Raw genomic sequence first — 21142 nt, 5'->3', positions numbered from 1 at the left:
CCCTGTCTTCATTTCCCTGTCACCTGAGTGCTCCCTAGCTGAGACTTACCTCCCTACCACAGCAGCAAAACACGGCTAACTAGAAGAAAAAACTCCAATATTGTCACTAGTACTGTGTATCATCCAGGTATTTACATAGATGTTTAGATATATTAGAGAAAGCAAAAGAATTTCATAAGCCCACCCACTTCAAAACACACCATAGAATCACCTCATCTTAGAAGCCTTCTTCATCTTGTTTTAATGGTTTATACACCTGCTTCCTTCACCAGGCTTTGGGCCTCTGAATGGTCAGACCCTGCCTTGCTCCCCACCCCAGCAAAGTATTTGTTTTCCAATTTCAACATCAATGAATGGTTGTGGAGAAACATAATTTTAATCTATAATTTTCAAAGGGAATTATTGTACCTAAAAACAGACTGTTATCCTTTAATAACTTTAAGTAAAATTAATATCCTTCTATAGGCTATGAGCAATGGAGAAACTTGCCCTGGCTCTCCTGGACCAGCAAGTGGCAGAAATTGGGTTACAACCTAATTTTCCAATTAAGGAATGAGTGTTGGGTTAGCAATTGCAGGTTTTCATTCGACATACATTTGTACGTTGCTACCCTGTGCCAAACAACAAGGGACACAAAGGCAAGTACAATCTGATAGAGGAGGAACACAACATGTGGACAAACATGAGCAGGAAGCTAAAAACATTCATGCCTCCATTTTGTCCACAAGGTAAAAACAAGGTAAGAGGTGCAGTGAAGGTTCAGGATAGCCCTGTAGATGAGAGGAAGGCAAGTAAGAGATTAAAAGGACAGCTGGCTGGGCATGGTGGCTCACGCCTGTAATCCCAGCACTTTGGGAGGATCGTTTGAGCCCAGGCCTTTGAGACCAGCCTGGGCAACAGAAGGAGATTCTCAGAAAAACCAAAAACAATACAACGGACAGCTGAACAGCTCTGATCATCCAAACTAGGCTGCAGACCAGGCCATAACACCCGATTATGAAACTGCTCCTATCCTCAAAGGCTCACAAGTAGCATTATCATATCGTGCAACTCATCTATGGTTCTGGGTTAGTGGAATATTTGCGGGCTGGCACACACCATTTGCCTGCTCCTGTAGTTCACGGATATGTCCTATGAGGAGAAATGGTACACATGCCAGGAAACACCTATGATTGAAGCCAATGGCTGGATGTGATATTCAAGCTAGACCTGGACTTTCCTAATCTGCCCAACTTCATGGACGGGAAGAATAAGGTCACCCAGAGCAATGCCATCTTGTGCTACACTGCTGGCAAGCACATGTGCGGTAAGACTGAAAAGATTCAAGTGGACATTTTAGAGAACCAAGCAACCAGTTTCTGCACACAACTGATACAGCGCTGTTACAACTCTGACCATGAAAAACTGAAACCTGGCCAGGCGCAGTGGCTCACGCCTGTAATCCCAGCACTTTGGGAGGCTTCTCTTTTCTCGTGGATCACAAGTTCAGGGGATCAAGACCATCCTGGCTAATACGGCGAAACCCCGTCTCTGCTAAAAATACAAAAAGTTAGCTGGGCGTGGTGGCGGGCGCCTGTAGTCTCAGCTACTCAGGAGGCTGAGGCAGGAGAATAGCTTGAACCCGGGAGGCGGAGGTTGCAGTGAGCCGAGATCGCACCATCGCACTCCAGCCTGGGCGACAGAGCAAGACTCCATCTCAAAAAAAAAAATAAATAAATAAAATAAATAAAAACCAACCCTGAAACCTCAGTACTTGGAACAGCTACCTGAACAACTGAAACAATTCTCCATGTTCCTGGGAGAAATTCTCATGGTTTGCAGGGGAAAGCTCACCTTTGTGGATTTTCCCATCTATGACGTCCTGGATCAGAAGTGCATGTTTGAGCCCAAGTGCCTGAATGAGTTCCCACATCTTAAGGCTTTCATGTGCCGTTGAGGCTTTGGAGAAAATTGCTACCTACACGCAGTCTGACTTCTTCTTGAAGATGCCTATCAACAACAAGATGGCCCAGTGGGGCAACAAGCTTTTATGCTGAGCTAGAGGCAGACTTGCACTGCTAGTTTTGTTTCATCCCATCCCTAGGGAGCCTCCACTCTTTTTTGTTCTTTTAAATAAACAGCACTTGGGCTAAAATAATTAAATAAATAAATAAATAAGCTATGCTGTGCAATTCCCTTCTCTGACGCTCAGCCCCAAGAACCATCCAGGGATGGTCCAGAGAATGCAGGATCTGATCAATGATCAGGAGTTCACAGTGCAGGGGCCAGTATAGGAGTGCTCAGAGTGGTGTGCTGTGAAATCAAGGCTGGTCAGGAAGGGAATGAAGCCCTGAGAGGTAGGATAGCCAGAGAGAAAAAGTATGGTGTCTCAAAGAGATCAAAGAACAAACACAGTCGGAATAAATGAATGAGGAAGTTGAAAGAGTCTGGTTCTTTTTAAAGAATTTTTAAATTTTGGATGTGGAACAATTCCAGACAATGATAAAACCCACAGGATTAGTAAAGGCAAATCTGTGATGTGAACCCAGGCCTGACTTGAAAGCTTAGGCACTGAATAGCTGCCTCCAAAGTCCTCAATGAACTGAGGGTAGGGGGAATAGGGAGGTGATCAGGACAGCACAGAATACACGCCTCAAAGAAAGGGAGGCTTTGCATGAGGATGAAAGTGTAGCAGTTATGGATACCAGCATCACCTCAGGGACCCAGTAGCCATGCAGCTAAAAAGCTCCTGGAGAACCACCTAGGGTTTGAGTATGAACCACAGTCTGATCGTGGTCTCCTCCTCTCACATAACTCAGTAGAAGGCGTGGCTAGGGCCATAGGGTCTTTCCTTGTGTAAGGTTTAGGGCAACCGGAAACCCAAGTCCCAATCCTCCTTATGGCAGTTAGCTCCACAACAACCACACTCAGAATTACATTCTCTTTTCCTTTCTCCTTCCTGTTGTTTCCCACTTGTGTCATACAACAGAGCTACAATCCCCAACTTACACTGCCCACCTTCCTGATGTGCAATCGCAACTCCCAGAATACAGGTAGAGGCATTATGTATACAAAGTGATTCTGGACAAGTTGTTATTTCACCAAGAATACTGTTCCCTTTCCTGCTGGACTGGATAATTTCAGGTCTCTTCCACCTGTAGGCATTATAATTTTTAAGGGGGAAACTTTCTTGTTCCTAAGACCACTGTAAGCACAGTACATAATAAACCATCATCACAGATGAAAAAGGAACCCCTCAGAGGAGGCCACTGTATGCGTGATAAGCTTTTACTACGAAAAGAGACCTTGAAGACATTTTCAGAAAGTGTTAAAAGGCACTCAATCAATGCCAGCTGAATGAAATTTGGTATTATAAACCTAAGGAAATTAAAATTTTTAAATTGCACTGGATCTGGCCTCAAAGTGAAGGGTCAGACAGCCTCAAAGATGCCTGTGAAAGGCAGCTATTCATCACAGAATGATCTCTTGCTTTATGTAGCTGACAGATGGATCTTTCACTTAATGCCCAGAATATAAGACATCAAAAACCCTCCTCCACTTGCTGAACAAGGTTATAACCTCCCCAGGCCCTAATTTCATTAGGATTGGAGTTCTCAATACCCACACAGGGTTTTAAAACTCCACCAGGTGATTCTAATGTGCAGCCAGCAACCCTTATTTACCACTATCCATATGCCTGGCCCTGTTCTAAGCACTTACCATGCATATACTCATTAAATCCTCACAACCACCATCTGAGGAAGGTACTGTTAATCTCCATTCCACAGAGGCACAGACAAGCTAGTGACTTGCCCAGGGTCACAAAACTCAGTGTGCATCCAGGCAGTCTCGATCCCCAGCCTGACCATGCAGTCAGTCTACCAGGCCTCCTTTCAGTTGAAGAGAGACCAGCCCCCAGGGAGTGGTGAGAGTCAAAGGCAAAGCTGCTCAACAGGTGGAAAAGATAAATCAGCTTTGGCCAAACATACACACGGCTCACACACACTTCACTCCTAGAGCAGCATCCCATGCTGCAAATCTATCCTGAAAAAAACAAAAACACCTGCCTCCACTGAGAGACAACTACAGTACAGTCCCTCGAGTTACCAGTTATTTCAAACTACAGTGCTGTCCATGTGTGACCTGGAGGCACCATGCAACAGAACACATGCCAAAATGAGCAAGCTCTTGAGTTCATTAGCCCACAGTGGGAGAACCCTGGGAGGTGGGCTACAATGCCAATATGGAGGATTTGGAGAGACAGACACCTCTGTGTCATACAAACAATGCTGCCCCTATTCCTAACACTTACCCAGAAGTTAGCAACTATGGTATTCATGAAAAACTCGGAAAACTGCCTCATTTCTTGTGAATAAATTGTATAAAGCTTGTTACACGGTGACAGGATGCAGTGAGAAATGGCCTGATGATCTCAATGTCTTTCTCTGGGCAATTTTATACAGTCTAATAAATTTAGTGAGGTTTTAACCTTGGATATCAAGTTCTAAATTAAACCAAGATATGCCTGCAGTGATACTGCAGTGGAGAGCTGAATCAAATTCATACAAGCCACACAGCATCATCTCTTCCCATAGCTAAAGCAATGACATCAGCATATGCATCACCGCGCTCTCCTCTGGAATTTGTAAAGGAAACCATTCTTGGCCATAAACATTTGGTTGCAGTAAGCAGTCTCACAGAAGCCTGTGAGAAAGGGCATATGGGCAAGGACAATAGCTTTATTTTTTTCTCTTTTTTTTTTTCCCTTAAGCTCTGTTGGACTTGAAGGCTTAATTTTTTAATTAACTCCAACAGCCCCAAAAGGGGAATACCAGAGCTCCAGATGATAAAAGTCACAGACAAGTCATGCTAGAAAACAAAGGCCAAATATGTTAAGACTTAAAAAAAAAAAAATTCAGGTTTAATGTTAACAAATCTAGTCTCAAATGAGGATGAGAAAGACACAAGGGTGCCATATCCAAGGCATGAATCTGTAACCTTTTAAGTTCCATGGATGGCTTCAGCAATCTGTACCCTCAGAGTGTTTTTGAATGATTTTTAAGTAGACAGTCTTATTACAAAGAAAACTAATTATATTGAAACACAGATAGCAAAATGTTCAAAAAGCAAACCCGATACACTAAAGTATGCTTAACGCATAAATAAGACACAGCAGCAGGTTTTATAACTACTGAAGTTTTTAAAGCAGCGATGGGCATAAATGTATTTTAAACTATTTCCACAATATGATACAAAAATCCGTTAATTTCCATGTGACAAAGTTACATGTCCTGTTGATCTTACATGCTTCGTTGCCCACTTTCATGATTGAAGCAATGGCTATATTTTGGCTAGAGGTTAGTGAAAATACAGTTGACTTTTTCTCCACCCATTCAAGTTCACAGATCCCTTGTCTTAGTCCATTTTGTACTTTTGTCACAGAATATCATGGAGACGGTAATTTATAAACAATAGAAGTTTGTTTATAAACTTCTATTTGGCTCACAGTTCTGGAAGCTGGGAAGTCCAAGATCGAGGGGCCCACTTCTGGGGAGTGCCTTCTTACTGCATCATCCCATAAAATTCAGAAAATTAAACAGTAACTTACTGATTGGCACACATTAGCAGAAGCGAGTATGTCACATATACGCCACTGCTAGCAATTAAAGGCAAGTCCCATGATTCATTTTCAGAATAGTCTGTAAAAGCCCTATTTATCAATAATGTCCATCACCACCAAATTACTATCTACAAAAACCAGGCCTGGCATGACAGGAGAAAGACTCCAGATATTTACTGTGACAGACAATGTACAAAAACAAAATGCCACATTTCATATTTGAGACAGGTGTTTTTAATACACGCTGTTGGCTGTATTGTTTTCTTGGTGCTCTCCTCACTCTTTTTGAAAGTATTTGTGCTCTGGAAACTACAGTGTTTCAGTTAACTGGATCAGGCTTCCTAATGAATGTGGTACCCAAGGCTTGGCCTCTCCCGCCCCCACTGCCTCATACAGTCACAGGCCATTCCCCAGCTGCATGCCCTAAATCAGGGGATGCCCATAGGAAGATAAATATAATTCAGAGTCCAAAATACACGGACTTAAACTGAGCCATTGCCAATTTCTCATGGATCCTGGGTAACCGAGATGGTTTTTGTTTTCATGGTTAGGAACAGCTGCAAGAGCGCAATACTCTTTCTAGACTAATAAAATAACCTAAGTCTGGCTCAGTATTTCAGCTGTGGCAGCAGCCAAACTTCCCAGAATGGTGCAAGCCTCGTGAAGTTCTGGAAGAGCTGGGGTGGTAGTTCTGAACTAAACTGAAGGCATCCAAACCCAACCCAACAGCAAACACACACACACACACACACACACACACACACACCACTTCAACTAAATTTTGAATTAGAGCTAATTCCTATGGGTGGATATGACATGTTATTTGTAGGGGTCCCATAAAACTAATCAAACCTATGAAGTTTAAGCCTTATACTTGAAGGTATGTTACGTGCCATGTATGAACATCAGATGTTTTCCCTCTAAAACCCAGTGGAAGATTCAATTAAAGCTCTTAGTAACTCTGCAGTGAAACCTTTGATCACTGATTCTGTCATCACTTCTCTTAGTATGAAACATCTCAGACCTAAAGAACAAAAATCACTATTGTGACACAGCACAGAAAACACATGCACACATACATACACACAGCTTTCTTTTCTTGGGGAGGAATAGGGAGTTGCAGAAGCTACTTTTTCCACAATGAGAACATTCTTTATACACTCTTGTACATGTAGCCGAGTTACCAAGTTATTTCCTAAATGTAAGTGTGTGGTCCACATGTCTCCCACTAAGGAAAAACAGCCCAATTAGAACCCAGTGGAAAACAAGACACATGTTTCTTGAATGGCTTTGAATTAGAGACAGTGGATGTAAAATTGTTCTAGATATAATGAAGATGTTGCACAGATGTACTAAGTTTTCATGGTCTCAGCAAAACATCTTCCTGGTACAGCAAAATATGTCAGTCTGCAACAAAGCTGGATATAAAATAATTTTTAAAATATCTGATTCTTGTTTTTATGCAGTAAAACTTCTCAAGCCAACTCTCTTTTGCCTTCTCACAAACCTAACAAAGCCCATATTTCAATGTACTGATAATTCACTAAAAACTATAAAACTGCATTCATCTCCAATTGACATCACTTTTTATAATCCTCATATCATAAATCAATACAAATGGAAGATTTATCGATACAAATGGAAGACCTTTACTTCACAAATCCAGCAACCAACCACAAAAGCAATGGCAGAGGTAGAGAAACTTATTTCACAGACATCCTCCTGTTTAGTCCTCACAACCACCAGGTGGGAACTATAATTATCCTCTTTTGACAGATAAGGAAATTGAGACTTAGAGAATCTCAGCAGCCTGCTCTAGGTCACACCTTAGCTCTTAACACCTCATTCCACTTCTTCCTTTGCAAGAAAAACACACACTAAAACCATGCCTTGGCACCCTAAGCCTTGGATTTCCAGATAAAATGACATTCAAGAACAAGTCTCTGTTACACAGCATGGGGCCTAAAGATAAATGGCAAAACTGCAACGCTGTTCTGATAACCTGGTTTAATTTAAAACTATATCACAGGCTGGGTGTGGTGGCTCACACCTGTAATCAACACTTTGGGAGGCCAAGGTAGGAGGATCACTTGAGTCCAGGAGTGTGAGTCTTTGTTTCTACAAAAAAAATTTTTTTTAATTAGCTGGGAGTGGTGGCACATGCCTGTAGTCACAGTACTTTGGGGGGCTGAGGTGGGCTCATTTGAGCCCAGGTGTTCCAGGCTGCAATGAGCTCTAATCATGCCATTGCACTTGAGCCTAGATAACAGAGTGAGGCTCTTAAACAAAAAAAATTATGTCACTATGTATTCCTAAGCATTTTCACTTACTCTTCTGAAAGAGAAACAAATGCTGCACTCCCAAGCACCCAATCCCACATCAGTCTATTCTTGGCTCTCTTTCTCTGTGCTATCATCCTTGGAAAAATGACCAGAATACCCACTTCAGCTGCTGCCTGTATGCAGGCAAGTCACAAATCTGTTTCTCCATTCTTTATCTGTGCTACAGTTACACGACTTTATTTCCAACTTGCTGTCATCAGCCCTGGCTCACATACCTCAACATGTCCAAAACTAAACCCATCTTCCTCTCCCCACTTCCAAAACCCACTCACTAGTCTGGGTCCAGGTTCCTGCTGATAAAGCACCATCCTTTTTAGTTCACGAGACTCAAAGCCCCTCCTCTTTCTCATGGCCTCCCTTCCTTGTCTGGTAAACAGCCAAACAGGTCTCCGTCTCACCAGTCCCGACTCCCCTCCATTCGCTTCCACCATTCTGGGGAGGTCCTCACTATCTCTTGGGTGGACTTCAGGCTGAAACCTGTAACGTTAGGCCAGTTAAGTGCATCAGAGTTACCTGGGGGACTTGTTAAGAGGCAGGCTGCTGGACCCCACCCTGGACGGTTCTTTAGGTCTGGGGTACAGCTCCCCTGCTGATGATGAAGCAGTACCTCATGGTCCACACTCCCAGGAACCACCGCTATTATACACTCTCCTCCCTCCCTTTCTACAACACTTACATAAATTCTTCTTGAATCTTAACATAAACCAATGTAACCCTTGTAAAATCTGAACATTTAGGTCTCTGATAACTAAGTTTGGATGGTAATGGCTACCAACTGCCAAGGACCTACTGTGAGTCACAGTCTGTCAAGTTCAGTCAAAACAACTGCAAAATACACAGCACTGCCCCTAAATTTACAGGACAATTTTATAAGAAACCAAGACTTTGAAAATTAAACAATTTCTAAATTCCACAATAATAGATTGAGTTTATCTATGTATTAAAAGGGCCCTCTCCTTAGACACACTCTAAAAACCAAATATGATGGAAGAGGGAGACCTATGAAGAAAAAGGAGCATTTCCTTTTCAGAACAGGGCAAAAGGAGGGACCTATGAGGAAACAAAATATAAAACAGCCAGGTCTCAATTTACAGTTCATTGTGGTACAGCACAAAAGTCCATCCATGCTCCCAAGAGCAATTTAACAGAATAAAGAGGGCCAATTGTGGTGGCTCATGCCTGTAATCCCAGCACTTTGGGAGGCCAAGGTGGGAGAATGGCTTGAGGCCAAGAGTTCAAGACCAGCCTGGGCAACATAGCAAGAGCCCATCTCTACAAAAAACTTCAGTAGACTCTGCTTTCATTCATCCGCCTATACCCAAAAAGGTTCTGTATGATTTTTGTAGATCATATCCTTACCTGTTCTAAACTAGTTTTACTAAGGACTAACAAAATTTAGGTCTATATGTGCTATAAACAAGGTCGTTTCTTGCCTTTTCTGCCTGTGTAAGAATGATCAGCATCAACATCGGAAATCCAGGAAAATTTCTATGTTCACATTGTCGTTTATAAAAAAAGAGGGCTCATGTAAGCCAGCAAATGATCAATTCCCACAATTGAACACAACTTTTCAAAAATGCCCTGCATTTGAAAGCACTTTCCTGTACGGCATTCCATTTCCTCCTCATAAAAACCCTCTGAGGGCGAGCAGCATGATCCTACTGTCCTTGTCTCAGGCCACCCAGCTAATAGACAGTTCACGGAAGAGCCAGGGCTGGTATCCAGACGAAGCCACAGACAACGTGGACCATCAAGAGTCATGTCTTTACCACTAATTACAAGAAAAAATATACGTTAACAGATTCAAATACGAACAAGACCAGTTACTGCCCCCCCAAAGCCAATCTACTTGCCAGATATCTACAACAGTGCTGTGGCATTATAGAAACAACTCAAAACAAGGTGGCATGATACCAAAGGCAAAGGTGTTGGGGTCAGGTCAACCAACACCAGCCCATGTGGTCTAAACCCCAACTATACTGTGCTTTCCTTGCCCTGTGCCCCTGGGCCTGGACACAAGCTCTCTGACCCTAGATTCCTCACTTGTAACAGAGATGACATCCCTCAGAACAGCTGTGAAAAAAATCAGAAATAAAACATGACAAGTTTGTAGGACTATACCTAGCATGAAATATATATTATAGAAATGGTCACGAATGTGTTGTATTATTATACTTGTTCATATAGGCCCAGTGATGAGTTTTAAACATTTATAATTAAGTGTTAGTGGTGTGAAGTCCCAAAATTTGAGACAGGTCTCAATTTAGAAAGTTTATTCTGCCAAGGTTGAGGATGCATGCCCTTCAGACAGCCTCAGGAGGTCCTGATGTCATGTGCCCAAAGTGGTCAGAGCACAGCTTGGTTTTATACATTTTAGGGAAACATGAGACATCAATCAATATATGTAAAATGAACATTGGTCCGGTCTGGAAAGGCAGGACAACTGGAAATGGGGAGGGGGCTTCCAGGTCACAGGTGGGAGACCAACTGTTGCATTCTTTTGAGTTTCTGATTAGCCTTTCCAAAGGAGGCAATGAGATATGCATTTATCTCAGTAAGCAGAGGGATGGCTTTGAATAGAATCAGAGGCAGGTTTGCCCTAAGTAGTTCCCAGCTTGAATTTTCTTTTAGCTTTAGCGATTTGGGGGCCCAAGATATTTTTCTTTCACGGTGGAATGACTTAAGTTTGCCTTTTCCTTCTTTATTTAGGAAATTAAGATAAAATGTAATCAGCAATTTTAAAATGGGGCTGAGGGAGGGCTGAAGGATGAATCACAAATTTCTGGCTTGAGTGACAGGGTAGAAAGTAGTGCCAATGACCAAAATGGGAAAAGCAGACAAGCGTGGGGTGAGTGGTTTGGAGTGGGGAGCAGGAAGCAGGCAATAACTGGGGGGGAAATGAGTTCAGTTTGGATATCCTGATTTAAAAGTACCTATGAGTCATCCAAGCAGAAACGTCCAAAAGATTGTCTAAGAGGAGGATGAATTCAGAGAGACCTGGGGGGTCCATGAAGTGTGGATGGTGGCTGAAGCCACAGAATTATTGAGGTCTCCCCCAAAAAGGCTGAGCAGACTAAAAGAAAACCACCAAGGATGAACCAGGAACATAAGGGCAGATTCAGCAGGACCTAAGAGGAAATTAAAGAAGCAAAAACAAAGCAGTCGAGTATGGTGCAAAGGGGCAGGGCAACATGGTTCATGCCTGTAATCTCAGCATTTTGGGGAGGCCGAGGCAAGTGGATCTCTAGAACTCAGAAGTTTGAGACCAGCCTGGGTAACGTGGTGAAAACCCGTCTCCACAAAAAATACAAAAAAAATTAGCCAGGCCTGGTGCCTCGCGCCTGTACTCCTAGCTATTTGAGGGTCTGAGGTGGGAGGATCGCTTGAGCCCAAGGAGGCAGAGGTTGCAATGAGCCGAGATTGTGCCGCTGCACTCTAGCCTGGGTGACAAAGCTAGACCCTGCCTCAAAAAAAAAAAAAAAAAAAAAAGTAAAGAAAAGAAAAGAATGGTGCATAGGAACCCAGAAGAGAAAGCTTTGATGAGGAATGATCAGTAGAATCAAATACTACGGGAAAAGTCATGTCAAGGACTAACAAGTGACAACAGGCTTCAATGATCAGAGGCCATTTGGGACGTCGACAAGGGCAGTTTCTATTGAGGCCAAGGAAACCAGGAGACAGGCCATCTGTAGGGTCAGTCCCTCCTAAATTGTAAAATTCTTTAACTTCAAAACTGAAACTCACCCTTCTCCCTCAAACCCACCAAATTAATAAAATATCAAATAGCAATGTGTTGCAAGGTTTTCTTTCACAGAAAAGGAATTTGCAAAAGAGAGACGCAGTCTAAAACCACAAAACCATTTAACATGATTTTTGCTATTAAGTTCCTATCTATTTTCTAAAGTTGGTCCCAGGGAAGGAGAAAAATTAGTGAATTCTCTGCCAAACGAAAACTGAAGGGGGGAAAAAAACCCCACAACTTTCTAAATAAATTTCCTTTCTGATAAATCTCTATGGGCAATACACTTAAATTGCTATTTCAATGTTACTTTGAGAAACGTGTTACCACAGGAAGAAAGGCTTGGTTTCAATACGCAAATCTATTGTAAAATTCCATTTAAGCAGATTTCCACCTGGATTTCTCAGTAAGCCTAAACTCCAGTTGAATTTAGCAAATTCCTCTTCCATGTCATTTTTCTTGTTCTTTGTCATGTTAGAATCATAGAAAATGCTATCGCATGCAATTTTAAGTGAAAATTATAAAACAGTTTTACGATATGAATTATGGCACAAGGGAATGTTTGGGTTGGCAGTGTCAACTGGTTAAACAGGTCAGTGGAATTCAAAAAAGTTCCCCTAAACATCGGCTCAGGCTAAGAAAGAGGTTTTTAAGTTTACTCCCCGTACAAATATTTTTCAAAAGTTACATATCTCAAATATTAATGACTATTATAGAATTGTCATTAATATAAAGCAAAAAAATTTGAAGATCTGAGGCTTCTGAAATATATTCCTCCAAAAATACTACTCACTCTTTGTATGCATCACTGAATTTAAGCAGACAATTTCTTCAGATCTTCTGGTAACTAATTTTATGTATCCTTTAAACTATCATATGTGGCTATCTTAATTTTATTTATTTATGAGACAGTCTTGCTCTGTCACCCAGGCTGTCGTGCAGTGGTGCAATCTCGGCTCACTGCAACCTCCGCCTCCTGAGTTCAAGCAATTCTCATGCCTCAGCCTCCCACGTAGCTGGGACTACAGGCATGTGCCACCATGCCCGGCTAATTTTTTTGTATTTTTAGTACAGACAGGGTTTCGCCATGTTGCCCAGGCTGGTCTTAAACTCCTGAGCTCAGGCAATCTGCTCACCTCAGCCTCTCAAAGTGCTAGGATTACAGGCGTGAGCCACTGCGCCCGGCCCATATGTGGCTATCTTACTTCATGATATACACTATCACCTCTTGTGGAACTTTAAAACAACAACAACAACAACAACAACAACATAGCAGGGACTCCTCCTCCCCCCAATTCTAGTTCAGCACTCCTCAAGTGAGTCCCAGTATCCTAATTTTTAAAGCTTCACAGGAATTGTGATATGTACTCTGCTGCCCTGCCCCTGTGGAGAAGCTCCGCCTTTTGGCAGGATCCCCCAAAGTTCTGGGGAGCAACGTGGCCACTGCATTCCTCATGGATAGCAGGGTGTGGCAGGAGAATTGAATGCAGAAAATGAAATCCTGCTGGCAAGTCACACAAAACAGATGGCAGAGTACATGGGCACATCTCATAGACATTTCAAGAACTCACAGCAATTTGGAAGCTCCTTTTATCTTGACCCCCATCCCCTTGGGGCAGTATTTCCAACAGCCATGGAGAAGGGAGCTGGGTGTCTCCAATGCCCCCAGTCAGCCATTTGGTCCTGGATGTCTTGGGGACTCCTGCTTGCTGCCTCCACTGTGCACAGCTAGGCATAAATAGCCAGTCTTCCAAGCTGTGCTCACTTAAGATGGGATTGGAGGCACCATTCTCAGCCAGGTCTCTTTCTTAAAAGAGGGAGTATCTGAGTCCTACTAGATGCTACGCATTGGAGACAGAATGCAAATAAAAAGATGACTAGAACAAAGATCATATACATTAGGAGCCTCCAGCCTCGCCAAACCTCTTGAAATAGTTTTAAGACAGGGTTTCATGCTGTCACCCAGGCTGGAGTACAGTGGCACCATCAGAGCTCACTGCAGCCTCAATCTCCTGGGCTCAAGCGATCCTCCCACCTCAGCCTCCCGAGTAGCTGGGACTACAGGTGCATGCCACCATAACCCAGCCATTTTTGTTTTGTTCTGTTTGGTTTGGTAGAGATGAGGTCTCGCTGCGTTGCCCAGGCTGGTCTCAAGTGATCCTCCCACCTCAACCTCCCAAAGTGCTGGGATTACAGGCGAGAGCCATTGTTCCTGGCATTAAAATAGGTATTTCTGTTTCATAACTTACATATAAGACTATAATACAGGGAGATCTCAGCACACGGTTAGCAAGTTTCCCCAAGTTCCTAAAGCCACACAACTAGAAAATCCTCCTTGAAACCCAGGGGAAGAAGAGGGATGACAACTCAGAGTAAGTTAACAGGATAGTCTGTAGAACGGGCATGAGGCAGAACCTATGCCAGCTTTAACTGACATGACCCCAAAAAGCCAATCTATGAAGAGCATTTGAGGTAAGGCAACCTGTAAATGTTCCCTTATTTGTCTTCCAGGAGCGATAAGGAGCCTTGTCATTAAACTTTAAGAAGTTTTTCACGGGGAATGAGGAGTAGGAGAATGAAAATGATACAGATTAGACAGCCAGTCTGACTTTATTAAAAATGTGAAAATTTTATCAGTTATACTTCTGACAACCGTACTTAAACTGTAAACAAAGATACTAAGCCATTCAATAAACATATATTAAATGTTTTCAATGGAAAAGTACTGTGCTAGACACCGTAAAAAAGGGATCCAAAATTCTAAAATGGGCACAAGTCAATAAAATTAGGAAAGCTTCAAAAGAGTGCACTAAAGCATGCATGTTATTAGTAACAGTGCTTTAACACAGTAAGATAATGATTTACTTTAAGTTTCTTTGAAGAAATCTGATTTACTTTCAAAGCCCTCAAAATTTACCAAGAATAGCATACCTTGAATACCTGGCCTGTCAAAGCATGGACTCCCTATGAGCACGTCCCTGGTCTCAACTCTCCTCACCCCACATGCCACTTGCTTTCAACAGAGAGTGGTTGTCTCCCTCACTCAGGGGTGCCCATAAGTTCCTCCCAACAAGTTGACCATAGAAAGCTGGCAAGAGAACTGGAAAAAAGAAAACCCATCAGCACTCTTCCCTATGAGACGAGAGGCACAGAGTTTATAAACACCAGCTCTGACCTCCCCTAAAATCCCAAAGCAGCAGTAATGGAGAAAAAGACATCACATGGACATACTGTCAAGCCCAGTAAAAGCAGAGTGACCGGGGGTTGGCAAAACCAAGAGAATCCATTCCTTCCTCAGATGCTCACTATCCAAGCTGAGTCAGGACATCAACCGAGAAGCACCTGCTCTTAAGCAAGGTACTAGATGCATCCAGTTTGCCACCACTATCTCAGGTTTTCTCTTTATGTGATGCTAATAGGTTTACAGCCCAGTCCACAACGAAATGTTTTAAAGGTTTAAGATAACATGCCAAGAACCTCTCTCAAACCCTTAGCATGCTGAAGTCCTCCTAAGCACCTCCTTCCCCTATCTCCTGCCTCACCCCTCAGGAGTCCCAGGTTTCTACAAAATTCACCATTCCCAAACACACCACTCAACTTCACACCTTTGCTCTTTCTCTTCCCTCAACCTGAAACCCCCTCTCTCTCTGGAAATCAGTCATCCTCCAGGTACAGCTCAAATATCACCTGCATGCCCACGCCACACCCCACAGAATCTTGCCAGCCCTTTCTCTGTGCTCAGAACACCCAGTTGGCCTCTGAGTTGCAGCACTGGCTTCGTTCTGCCTGAGCTCCCCTCCTACCAGTCTCTCCAGGGCTGGTCTTCCCTGGCATCATCCACCACACCCTCCCACTCTCACTCTCATCACAAGCAGAAGCAGATGCTCCATGCACGCTTGCTCATTGAAAGAGTCCAACAAGGAGCTCTCCTGTGACTGACCCAGAGCCTATCTCCCTGGGAAATGTCCTTTTCACTGCTACACATGTCCTGGAGAACGTTCGTTTTCAAGGGTGCTCTCCATGTTCAAACATACCACCAACTAGGCTCCTGCCCAAGTCAATCCTGCCGGGCTTCACTGCCAGAAAGAACGGGATCATGTGCAGTCACATTTGGGCCAAAAAAACCACCTTGGCAGGGCACCAGGGTGCTAACAGGTTTGTGCGTGCCGAGGCTGGGTGGAGGCCTCTCCTCCTCCTAAGTCTGTTTAATGAGGAGCTCCAGAAGACCTGCTGCCTTCCCCACCAGGACTTCAAAGATGAGAACGGAGAATAGGAGGTTTTCTCTGGAAGGAAACCAGGGAGTAATACAGGGGATGGGTTCAGCCTTTCCCTGACTTCAGGGTCAGCTGAGATCTCATTTGAGCCAAGCGCAGAGGAGAACCCTACATGAACCAGGTGGTCACCCCCATGTCAAATGACTAATGTTTCCTCAAAAAAAGTCTCAACTCGAACACGGGGTAGGGTTCCAAGATGGCTGAATAGGAACAGCTCCAGTCTTCAGCCCGCAGCGTGACTGACACAGAAGACAGGTGATTTCTGCATTTCCAACTGAGGTGCCTGGTTCGTCTCAGTTGGGACTGGGTGGACAGTGGATGCAGCCCACAGAGGGCAAGCCAAAGCAGGGCGGGGCAACACCTCACCCAGGAAGCACAAGGGGTCGGGGAATTCCCTTTCCTAGCCAAGGGAAGCTGTGACAGACTGTACCTGGAAAATCGGGACACTACCACCCTAACACTGCACTTTTCCAACTGTCTTAGCAAACGGCACACCAGGAGATTATATCCTGCACCTGGCTCAGTGGGTCCCGCTCCCACAGAGCCTTGCTCACTGCTAGCACAGCAGTCCAAGATCGAGCTGCAAGGTGGCAGCCTAGCTGGGGGAGGGGCGTCCACCATTGCTGAGGCTTGAGTAGGTAAACAAAGCAGCCAGGAAGCTCCAACTGTGTGGAGTCCACCGCAGCTCAAGGAGGCCTGCCTGCCTCTGTAGACTCCTCCTCTGGGGGCAGGGCACAGCTGAACAAAAGGCAGCAGAAACTTCTGCAGACTTAAACGTCCCTGTCTGACAGCTCTGAAGAGAGCAGTGGTTCTCCCAGTACAGTGTTTGAGCTCTGAGAAGGGACAGATTGCCTCCTCAAGTGGGTCCCTGACTCCCATGTAGCCTTACTGGCAGACACCTCCCAGTAGGGGCCAACTGACACCTCATATAGCTGGGTGCTCCTCTGAGATGAAGCTTCCAGAAGAAGGATCAGGCAGCAATATTTGCTGTTCTGCAGCCTCTGCTGGTGATACCCAGGCAAACAGGGTCTGTAGTGAACCTCCAGCAAACTCCAACAGGCCCGCAGCTGAGGGACCTGACTCTTAGAAGGAAAACTAAAAAACAGAAAGGAATAGCAACAACATCAACAAAAAGGACATCCACACCAAAACCCCATCCGTAGGTCACCATCATCAAAGACCGAAGGTAGATAAACCACAAAGATGGTGAGAAACCAGAGCAGAAAAGCTGAAAATTCTGAAAACCAGAATGCCTCTTCTCCTCCAAAGGAACGCAGCTCCTTACCAGAAATGGAAAAAAGCTGGACAGAGAATGACTTTGACGAGTTGACAGAAGTAGGCTTCAGAAAGTCAGTAATAACAAACTTCTCCAAGCTAAAGGAGGATGTTCAAACCCATTGCAAGGAAGCTAAAAACCTTCAAAAAAGATTAGACGAATGGCTAACTAGAATAACCAGTACAGAGAAGACCTTAAATGACCTGATGGAGCTGAAAATCATGGCACGAGAACTACATGACGCATGCACAAGCTTCAATAGTCAATTTGATCAAGTGGAAGAAAGGGAATCAGTGATTGAAGATCAAATGAATGAAATGAAGCGAGAAGAGAAGTTTAGAGAAAGAAGAGTAAAAAGAAATGAGCAAAGCTTCCAAGAAATATGGGACTATGTGAAAAGACCAAATCTACATTTGATTGGTATACCTGAAAGTGATGGGGACAATGTAACCAAGCTGAAAAATACTCTTCAGGATATTATCCAGGAGAACTTCCCCAACCTAGCAAGGCACGCCAACATTCAAATTCAGGAAATACAGAGAACACCACAAAGATACTCCTTGAGAAGAGCAACCCCCAGGCTCAAAATAAAGGGATGGAGGAAGATCTACCAAGCAAATGGAAAGCAAAAAAAAGCAGGGGTTGCAATCCTAGTCTCTGATAAAACAGACTTTAAACCAACAGAGATCAAAAGAGACAAAGAAGGCCATTACATCATGGTAAAGGGATCAATACAACAAGAAGAGCTAACTATCCTAAATATATATGCACCCAATACAGGAGCACCCAGATTCATAAAGCAAGTCCTTAGAGACCTACAAAGAGACTTAGACTCCCACACAATAATAATGGGAGACTTTAACACCCCACTGTCAATATTAGACAGAACAATGAGACAGAAGGTTAACAAGGATATCCAGGACTTGAACTCAGCTCTGCACCAAGTGGACCTAATAGACATCTACAGAACTCTCCACCCCAAATCAACAGAATATACATTCTTCTCAGCACCACATCACACTTATTCCAAAATTGACCACATAGCGGGAAATAAAGCACTCCTCAGCAAATGTAAAAGAACAGAAATCACAACAAACCGTCTCTCAGACCACAGTGCAATCAAATTAGAACTCAGGACTAAGAAACTCACTCAAAACTGCACAACTACATGGAAACTGAACAACCTGCTCCTGAATGAGTACCGGGTAAATAACGAATGAAGGCAGAAATAAAGACGTTTTTTGAAACCAATGAGAACAAAGACACAACGTACCAGAGTCTCTGGGACACATTTAGAGCAATGTGTAGAGGGAAATTTATAGCACTAAATGCCCACAAGAGAAAGCAGGAAAGATCTAAAATTGACACCCTAACATCACAATCAAAAGAACTAGAGTAGCAAGAGCAAACACATTCAAAAGCTAGCAGAAGGCAAGAAATAACTAAGATCAGAGCAGAACTGAAGGAGATAGAGACATAAAAAACCCTTCAAAAATAATAATAATAATGAATCCAGGAGCTGTTTTTTGAAGAGATCAATGAAATTGATAGACCGCTAGCAAGACTAATAAAGAAGAGAAGAATCAAACAGATGCAAAGAAAATGATAAAGGGGATATCACCAATGATCCCACAGAAATACAAACTACCATCAGAGAATACTATAAACACCTCTATGCAAATAAACTAGAAAATCTAGAAGAAATGGGTAAGTTCCTGGACACACACACTCTCCCAAGACTAAACCAGGAAGAAGTTGAGTCCCTGAATAGACCAATAACAGACTATGAAATTGAGGCAATAATTAATAGCCTACCAATCAAAAAAAGTCCAGGACCAGACGGATTCACAGCCAAATTCTACCAGAGGTACAAAGAGGAGCTGGTACCATTCCTTCTGAAACTTATTCCAATCAATAGAAAAAGAGGGAATCCTCCCTAACTCATTTTATGAGGCCAGCATCATCCTGATACCAAAGCCTGGCAGAGACACAACAAAGAGAATTTTAGACCAATATCCCTGATGAACATCAATGCAAAAATCCTCAATGAAATACTGGCAAACTGAATCCAGCAGCACAGCAAAAAGCTTATCCACCATGATCAAGTGGGCTTCATCCCTGGGATGCAAGGCTGGTTCAACACACACAAATCAATAAATGTAATCCATCACATAAACAGAACCGAAGACAAAAACCACATGATTATCTCAATAGATGCAGAAAGACCTTCAACAAAATTCAACAGCCCTTCATGCTAAAAACTCTCAATAAATTAGGTATCGATGGGACGTATCTCAAAATAATAAGAGCTATTTATGACAAACTCACAGCCAATATCATACTGAATGGGCAAAAACTGGAAGCATTCCCTTTGAAAACTCGCACAAGACAGGGATGCCCTCTCTCACCACTCCTATTCAACATAGTGTTGGAAGTTCTGGCCAGGGCAATCAGACAAGATAAAGAAATAAAGGGTATTTGATTAGGAAAAGAGGAAGTCAAATTGTCCCTGTTTGCAGATGACATGAGTGTATACTTAGAAAACACCATAGTCTCAGCCCAAAATCTCTTTAAGCTGATAAGCAACTTCAGCAAAGTTTCAGGATAGAAAACCAATGGGCAAAAATCACAAGCATTCCTATACGCCAGTAACAGACACAGAGAGCCAAGTCCTGAGTGGACTCCCATTCACAATTGCTACAAAGAGAATAAAATACCTAGGAATACAACTTACAAGGGATGTGAAGGACTTCTTCAAGGAGAACTACAAACCACTGTTCAATGAAATAAAAGAGGACACAAACAAATGGAAGAACATTCCATGCTCATGGATAGGAAGAATCAATATTGTGAAAATGGCCATACTGCCCAAGGTAATTTATAGATTCAATGCCATCTCCATCAAGCTACCAATGACTTTCTTCACAGAATTGGAAAAAACTCCCTTAAAGTCCATATGGAACTAAAAAAGAGCCTCCATTGCCAAGGCAATCCTAAGCAAAAAGAACAAAGCTGGGGAAATCATGCTACCTGACTTCAAACTATACTACAAGGCTACAGTAACCAAAACAGCATGGTACTGGTACCAAAACAGAGAGATACACCAATGGAACAGAACAGAGCCCTCAGAAATAATGCCGCATATCTATAACTATCTGATCTTTGACAAACCTGACAAAAACAAGGAACACGGACAGGATTCCCTATTTGATAAATGGTGCTGGGAAAACTGGCTAGCCATATGCAGAAAGCTAAAACTGGATTCCTTCCTTATACCTATACAAAAATTAATTCAAGATGGATTAAAGACTTAAATGTTAGACCTAAAACCATAAAAGCCCTAGAAGAAAACCTAGGCAATATCATTCAGGACATAGGCATGGGCAAAGACTTCATGACTAAAACAATTTTGGCAACAAAAGCCAAAATTGATAAATGGGATCTAATTAAACTAAAGAGCTTCTGCACAGCAAAAGAAACTACCATCAGAGTGAACTGGCAACCTACAGAATGGGAGAAAATTTTTGCAATCTACCTATCTGACAAAGAGCTAATACCCAGAATCTACAAGGAACTTAAACAAATTTTCAAGAAAAAAATCAAACAACCCCATCAAAAAGTGGGCAAAGGAAACGAACAGACACTTCTCAAAAGAAGACATTAATGCAGCCAACAGACACATGAAAAAATGCTCATCATCCACTGGTCATCAGAGAAATGCAAATCAAAACCACAATGAGATACCATCTCACACCAGTTAGAATGGCGATCATTAAAAAGTCAGGAAACAACAGGTGCTGGAGAGGATGTGGAGAAACAGGAACACTTTTACACTGTTGGTGGGACTGTAAACTAGTTCAACCATTGTGGAAGACAGTGTGGCGATTCCTCAAGGATCTAGAACTAGAAATA

At 42.9% G+C, this 21142-nt stretch overlaps 1 protein-coding gene and 1 pseudogene across 10 annotated transcripts in view; one reads left to right on the top strand and one right to left on the bottom strand.

Moving 5' to 3' along the window:
• Window positions 1–21142, bottom strand: part of TANC1 (tetratricopeptide repeat, ankyrin repeat and coiled-coil containing 1) — a 263670-nt gene that overhangs the window by 174108 nt on the left and 68420 nt on the right. The gene's annotated exons all lie outside the window — the stretch shown is intronic.
• Window positions 553–2036, top strand: LOC109025989 (glutathione S-transferase Mu 3-like; annotated as a pseudogene).

Source organism: Gorilla gorilla, chromosome 11, assembly GCF_029281585.2.
Source record: "Gorilla gorilla gorilla isolate KB3781 chromosome 11, NHGRI_mGorGor1-v2.1_pri, whole genome shotgun sequence".
Taxonomy (NCBI): domain Eukaryota; kingdom Metazoa; phylum Chordata; class Mammalia; order Primates; family Hominidae; genus Gorilla; species Gorilla gorilla.
This window is presented reverse-complemented; position numbering and strand designations above follow the sequence as displayed.